Here is an 8,495-nt window from a genome sequence, read left to right as displayed (position 1 = left end):
GGGGGGGCTCCTCTCTCGTGGGAGCCTTGCGTCGCTTCCGGACTACTTCTTTCTTCCTAAAATTCTTAAATAATCCAAAACTGATAAAAATTTCCATTAGAGTTGTTTTGGGGGTTTACTTACCGTACCATGTACCTATGCCTTTTCGGAGTCTGGAACATTCTGGAAAGTGTCTCTTATGTATTCCTCGGGGGTTATGGTTTCAATAATATTAGTTTCAACATTGATAGGATTATCTGAAATATAATGTTTAATTCTTTGACCGTTTACCACCCTCGGATTTGTGCCTTCGAAGTTGTTGATTTTTATAGCACTAGAATGATAGACCTCCTCGATAACGTAGGGACCTTCCCATTTTGAGAGAAGTTTTCCTGCAAAAAATCTTAAACGAGAGTTGAATAATAACACATAATCTCCTACGTTAAACTCACGCTTTTGTATCCTCTTATCATGCCAGTGTTTGACTTTTTCTTTGAAAAGCTTGGCATTCTCATATGCTTGGGTTCTCCATTCATCAAGTGAGCTAATATCAAACAACCTCTTCTCACCGGCAAGTTTGAAGTCATAATTGAGCTCTTTAATAGCCCAATATGCTTTATGTTCAAGTTCAAGAGGTAAATGACATGCTTTTCCATAAACCATCTTATATGGAGACATACCCATAGGATTTTTGTATGCAGTTCTATAGGCCCATAATGCATCATCAAGTTTTTTGGACCAATTCTTTCTAGATCTATTCACAGTCTTTTGCAAAATTAATTTGAGCTCTCTATTGCTCAATTCTACTTGACCACTAGACTGCGGGTGATAAGGAGATGCGATTCTATGATTGACATCATACTTAGCAAGCATCTTACGGAAAGCACCATGAATAAAGTGTAAACCACCATCAGTCATAAGATATCTAGGGACTCCAAACCTCGGAAAAATAACTTCTTTAAGCATTTTAATAGAAGTGTTATGATCAACACTACTAGTTGGAATAGCTTCTACCCACTTAGTAACGTAATCAACAACAACTAAAATATGTGTATAACCATTAGAGGCAGGAGAAGGTCCCATATAATCAAAGCCCCAAACATCAAACGGTTCAATAACAAGAGAATAATTCATAGGCATTTCTTGACGTCTACTAATGTTACCTATTCTTTGACATTCATCACAAGATAAGATAAATTTATGAGCATCTTTGAAGAGAGTAGGCCAATAAAAACCAGATTGTAGTACCTTGTGTGCAGTTCTATCTCCAGCGTGGTGTCCTCCATAAGATTCAGAGTGACACTTGCGTAGGATTTGTTCCTGTTCTTGCTCAGGCACACAACGTCTAATAATACCATCTACTCCTTCTTTATAAAGGTGTGGACCATCCCAGAAGTAATGTCTTAAATCATAAAAGAAATTTTTCTTTTGCTGGTATGTGAAACTAGGCGGTATATATTTAGCAACAATGTAATTAGCATAATCAGCATACCAAGGAGCAGTAAGAGAAGCATTGACAACCGCTAATTGTTCATCAGGAAAACTATCATTAATAGGCAGTGGGTCATCAAGAACATTCTCTAACCTAGACAAGTTGTCTGCAACGGGGTTCTCAGCTCCCTTTCTATCAATAATATGCAAGTCAAATTCTTGGAGCAAGAGAACCCATCTAATGAGTCTAGGCTTAGCATCTTTCTTTTCCATAAGATATTTAATAGCAGCATGATCAGTGTGAATAGTAACTTTGGAATCAACAATATAAGGTCTAAACTTATCACATGCAAATACAACTGCTAAGAACTCTTTTTCAGTAGTAGCATAATTTCTCTGGGCAGAATCAAGAGTCTTACTAGCATACTGGATAACATTCAATTTCTTATCGACTCTTTGCCCTAAAACAGCACCTACAGCATAATCACTAGCATCACACATAATTTCAAAAGGTAAATTCCAATCAGGTGGCTGAACAATAGGTGCTGTGATCAAAGCTTTCTTAAGTGTTTCAAATGCTTCTACACAATCATCATCAAAGACAAAAGGAATATCTTTTTGCAATAAATTAGTCAGAGGCCTAGAGATTTTAGAAAAGTCTTTAATGAACTTCCTATAAAACCGGCATGACCAAGGAAACTTCTTATACCTTTTATGTCCTTGGGACATGGCATCTTTTAAATAGCACCAACTTTAGCTTTATCAACTTCAATACCTCTCTCGGAGATCTTCTGCCCCAAGACAATGCCTTCATTAACCATAAAGTGACACTTTTCCCAATTCAGGACGAGACTAGTGTCTTCGCATCTCTGCAAAACTCGATCAAGGTTGCTCAAACAATCATCAAAAGAGGACCCATAGATGGAGAAGTCATCCATGAATACCTCACAAATATTTTCACAAAAATCAGAGAATATAGCCATCATGCATCTTTGAAAGGTAGAAGGTGCATTACATAGACCAAAAGGCATACGTCTATAAGCAAAAGTACCAAAAGGGCAAGTAAAAGTAGTTTTAGATTGATCCTTCACGGACACAGGTATTTGAGAGAAGCCAGAATAACCATCTAGAAAGCAAAAATGTGTGTGTTTGGATAGCCTTTCTAGCATTTGATCAATAAAAGGTAAAGGGTAATGATCTTTCTTAGTAGCTTTATTTAACTTACGGAAATCAATTACCATCCTATAGCGTGTAATAATTCTTTGCGGGATCAATTCATCTTTATCATTAGGAACAACGGTAATACCTCCCTTTTTAGGGACACAATGGACAGGGCTAACCCATTCACTATCAGCAACGGGATAAATAATACCTGCCTCAAGGAGTTTTAGAATCTCTTTTCTTACCACTTCCTTCATTTTAGGATTTAATCATCTTTGAGGATCTCTAACTGGTTTAGCATCTTTCTCCACTGAAATTTTGTGTTGACATAACGTGGGACTAATGCCTTTAAGATCGTCCAGAGTATGTACAATAGCAGCTCGGTGCTTCTTTAGAGTTTTCAATAATCTTTCTTCTTCTTTCTCTGAAAGGTTGGCACTAATAATAACATGATATATTTCTTTTTCATCAACATAAGCATACTTGAGATTATCAGGTAAGGGTTTGAGTTCGAACACTGGATCACCCTTGGGTGGAGGGGGATCCCCAAGAATTTCAACGGGAAGGTTATGTTTTAGCATAGGTTCTTGTTTAAGGAACACTTCATCTATTTCTTCCCTTTCCTTCATAAACATATCGTTTTCATGGTCTAACAAATATTGTTCTAACAGATCAGTTGGAGGAACAACAATGGAAGCAAGACCAATAATTTCATCCTTACTTGGTGGTTCCCTTTCACGAGGTTGTCTACTAAACTTAGTGAAATTAAACTCATGAGACATACCATCTATGCCAACAATGATAATATTCTTTTCACAATTAATCTTAGCACTAGCAGTATTCAAGAAGGGTCTACCAAAAATAATGGGGCAAAAATCATCTTGTGGGGAACCAAGAACAAGAAAATCAGCAGGGTATTTAATCTCCCCACACAAGACTTCAACATCTCTAACAATCCCAATAGGTTTAATGGTGTCCCTATTAGCAAGCTTAATAGTAACATCAATGTCTTCTAATTCAAGAGGTGCAATATCGTGCATAATTTCTTTATAAAGATCATAAGGTATCGCATTAGCACTAGCACCCATATCACATAAGACATGATAACAATGATCTCCTATTTTAACAGAAATAACAAGCGTGCCTACAACAGGTCTACGTGTCTTAGTATCGGGTCTAGCAATATTAGCAGTTTCACCCAAGAAAGAGATAACATGCCCATCTAAGTCCTCATCCAATAGATCTTTAATCATAACAATACCAGGTTCAACATTAATTTGCTCAGGAGGTGTATAGGTCCTAGTATTACTCTTACGAACAATAGTCGAAGCTTTAACATGATCTTTTATCCTAACAGGAAAAGGAGGTTTTTCAACATAAGCAGTAGGAATAATAGGATCACTATATGTAATAGTCTTTTCTTCGACTGTAATAGGTGCAACTACTTTCTTCAACAGGAGGGTTATATTTAAACCACTTCTCTTTAGGGAGATCAACGTGAGTAGCAAAAGTTTCACAAAAGGTAGCTACTATCTCAGAGTCAAGTCCATACTTAGAGCTAAATCCACGGAAAGCATCGGTATCCATAAAAGATTTAACACAATCGAACTTAGGTGTCATACCTGACTCCTTACCATCGTCGGAACCCCAATCTTCAGAGTTGCGTTTAATTCTTTCCAATAAGTCCCATTTGAAATCAATAGTCTTCAGCATATAGGAACCAGCACAGGAAGTATCGAGCAGGTTGCGATTATCAAGAGAAAGCCGAGCATAAAAATTCTGAATAATCATTTCCCGAGAGAGCTCATGATTGGGGCATGAATATAACATTGACTTAAGCCTCCACCAAGCTTGAGCGATGCTTTCGCCTTCGCAAGGCCAAAAATTATATATGTAATTACGATCACGATGAACAAGATGCATAGGATAGAACTTCTGGTGAAATTCCAACTTCAGTCGCTTATAATTCCAAAATCTTGTATCATCACATAGCCTATACCATGTAATTGCATCTCCCTTCAAAGATAAATGGAAGACCTTCCTTTTGACAACATCATCAGGGATACCTGCAAGCTTAAATAATCCACAAACTTCATCCACAAAGATAAGGTGTAAGTCGGGATGCAATGTTCCGTCTCCTGCAAAAGGATTAGCTAGCAGTTTTTCTATCATACCCGAAGGAATCCCAAAGTGAATATTTTCATAAGGTTAAGTAGGTTGAGGAGCATCTCTTTGCTCTTCTGGTTGGGGTGAAGATACCCCAAACAAGCCCCTCAAAGGATTAGTTTCCATAGTGACAAGTAACAGAAAATTTCAGCACACTATATAAATGTTTCCCTACCAAGTTCCACTCACCAAAAGCGCTACACTCCCCGGCAACGGCGCCAGAAAAGAGTCTTGATGACCCACAAGTGTAGGGGATCTATCATAGTCCTTTCAATAAGTAAGAGTGTCGAACCCAACGAGGAGCAGAAGGAAATGATAAGCGGTTTTCAGTAAGGTTTTCTCTGCAAGCACTGAAATGATAGGTGATAGATAGTTTTGTGATAAGATAAATATTAACGAGCAAAAAGTAAATAAAGTAAATAAAGTGCAGCAAGGTGGCCCAATCCTTTATGTAGCAAAGGATAAGCCTGGATAAATCTAATAATGAGAAAGGAGCTCCCGAGGACACATTGGGAATTATCGTCAAGCTAGTTTTCATCACGTTCATAAGATTCACATTCGGTACTTTGATAATTTGATATGTGGGTGGACCGGCACTTGGGTACTGCCCTAACTTGGACAAGCATCCCACTTATGATTAACCCCTATTACAAGCATCCGCAACTACAAAAAAGAGTATTAAGGTAAACCTAACCACAACATTAAACATATGGGTCCATATCAACCCCTAACGAAGCAACACATAAACTAGGGTTTAAGCTTCTGTCACTCTAGCAACCCATCATCTACTTATTACTTCCCTATGCCTTCCTCTAGACCCAAATAATGGTGAAGTGTCATGTAGTTGACGTTCACATAACACCACTAGAGGAAAGATAACATACATCTCATCAAAATATCGAACGAATACCAAATTCACATGACTACTAATAGCAAGACTTCACCCATGTCCTTAGGAACAAACGTAACTACTCACAAAGCATATTCATGTTCATAATCATAGGAGTAATAATATGAATAAATGATCTGAACATATGATCTTCCACCAAGTAAACCAATTAGCATCAACTACAAGGAGTAATCAACACTACTAGCAACCCACAGGTACCAATTTGTGGTTTTGATACAAGATTGGATACAAGAGATGAACTAGGGTTTTTGGAGGAGATGGTGCTGGTGAATATGTTGATGGAGATTGACCCCCTCCCAATGAGAGGATCGTTGGTGATGACATTGGTGATGATTTCCCCCTCCCGGAGGGAAGTGTCCCCGGCAGAACAGCTCCGCCAGAGCCCTAGATTGATTTCGCCAAGGTTCCGCCTCGTGGCGGCGGAGTTTCATCCCGTAAGCTTGCCCACGATTTTTTCTAGGGAAAGAGTGATGATATAGCAGAAGATGGACGCCGGAGGCCCACGAGGGGCCCAGGAGATAGGGGGCCGCGCCCTACGAGGGGGGGGGGGCTGTCTCCTGGACATGGTGTGGGCCCCCTGGCCTATTTCTTTCGCTCATAAATTCTTAATAAATCCAAAAAGTTGTTTCGTGGAGTTTTAGGACTTTTGGAGTTGTGCAGAATAGGTTTCCAAAGTTTGCTCCTTTTCCAGCCAGAATTCCAGCTGCCGGCATTCCCCCTCTTCATAGTAAATCAACATTATTTACCATTTGCCTCTCGTTTTCATCTCCCCCGCTTCACAAAAACTTGCCTTCTTTTCCGTTCGCCTTTTTCTCGTTCGATCTTTTGTTTGCTTGTGTTGCCATGTATCTTCTATTTGCTTGCATTTTCGCTTGCTAAAATTCTATTGATATGGATCCTCATCCACTTGCTAATATTTTCAAAAGATCCAATTATGATGAACCAATTGCTAGTGAATTGAGTTCACTAGATTATCTTTATGTAGTTTTGCTTGAGATTTATGAATCTGAAAATTGTGATGAAGTGTTAAACAAAGAAATTTATAAAGTGATTCATGATAGCTCCTTGAATGAAAAGCATGATTTTAATGATGTTATTATAAATTCTATCAATGTCAATTGTGTTAGTGATATGAAAAATCCCAAGCTTGGGGATGCTTGTTTTGTTATGCCCACTACTTATTGCAATGATAATGATTGGGGTGATAGTGATTCTTATGATCTTGAAAATTTAATTAAACCTCATGATGAATATGCTTGCGGTAATATTAAAAGTGGGTTTGGAAGAGTGTCAACTTTAGCTAAAAATAATCCCACATATTTGGAGAGTGTTAAATCTTATAATTTTTTTGATAAAAGTGGGCTTGGAGAGGTCATGACTTTATTTGATGATGATCCCACTGTTTTGGAAGAGTGTCATTGATGACCCACAAGTGTAGGGGATCTATCGTAGTCCTTTCAATAAGTATGAGTGTCGAACCCAACAAGGAGCAGAAGGAAATGATAAGCGGTTTTCAGTAAGGTTTTCTCTGCAAGCACTGAAATAATAGGTGATAGATAGTTTTGTGATAAGATAAATAGTAATGAGCAAAAAGTAAATAAAGTAAATAAAGTGCAGCAAGGTGGCCCAATCCTTTATGTAGCAAAGGATAAGCCTGGACAAATCTAATAATGAGAAAGGAGCTCCCGAGGACACATTGGGAATTATCGTCAAGCTAGTTTTCATCACGTTCATAAAATTCGCGTTCAGTACTTTGATAATTTGATATGTGGGTGGACCGGCACTTGGGTACTGCCCTAACTTGGACAAGCATCCCACTTATGATTAACCCCTATTGCAAGCATCCGCAACTACAAAAAGGAGTATTAAGGTAAACCTAACCACAACATTAAACATATGGGTCCATATCAACCCCTAACGAAGCAACGCATAAACAAGGGTTTAAGCTTCTGTCACTCTAGCAACCCATCATCTACTTATTACTTCCCTATGCCTTCCTCTAGGCCCAAATAATGGTGAAGTGTCATGTAGTCGACGTTCACATAACACCACTAGAGGAAAGACAACATACATCTCATCAAAATATCGAACGAATACCAAATTCACATGACTACTAATAGCAAGACTTCACCCATGTCCTCAGGAACAAACGTAACTACTCACAAAGCATATCCATGTTCATAATCAGAGGAGTAATAATATGCATAAAGGATCTGAACATATGATCTTCCACCAAGTAAACCAATTAGCATCAACTACAAGGAGTAATCAACACTACTAGCAACCCATAGGTACCAATTTGTGGTTTTGATACAAGATTGGATACAAGAGATGAACTAGGGTTTTGAGAGGAGATGGTGCTGGTGAATATGTTGATGGAGATTGACCCCCTTCCGATGAGAGGATCGTTGGTGATGACGTTGGTGATGATTTCCCCCTCCCGGAGGGAAGTGTCCCCGGCAGAACAGCTCCGCCAGAGCACTAGATTGATTCCGCCAAGGTTCCACCTCGTGGCGGCGGAGTTTCGTCCCGTAAGCTTGCCCATGATTTTTTCTAGGGAAATAGTGATGATATAGCAGAAGATGGACGCCGGAGGCCCACCAGGGGGCCCAGGAGATAGGGGGTCGCGCCCTACAGGGGGGGCGCCCCCTGTCTCCTGGACAGGGTGTGGGACCCTTGGCCTATTTCTTTCACTCATAAATTCTTAATAAATCCAAAAGGTTGTTTCATGGAGTTTCAGGACTTTTGGAGTTGTGCAGAATAGGTTTCCAACATTTGCTCCTTTTCCACCCAGAATTCCAGCTGCCAACATTCCCCCTCTTCATGGTAAACCTTGTAAATTAAGAGA

The sequence above is a fragment of the Triticum dicoccoides genome, chromosome 4B (genome assembly GCF_002162155.2).
Source record: "Triticum dicoccoides isolate Atlit2015 ecotype Zavitan chromosome 4B, WEW_v2.0, whole genome shotgun sequence".
Classification (NCBI taxonomy): Eukaryota; Viridiplantae; Streptophyta; class Magnoliopsida; order Poales; family Poaceae; genus Triticum; species Triticum dicoccoides.
This window is presented reverse-complemented; position numbering follows the sequence as displayed.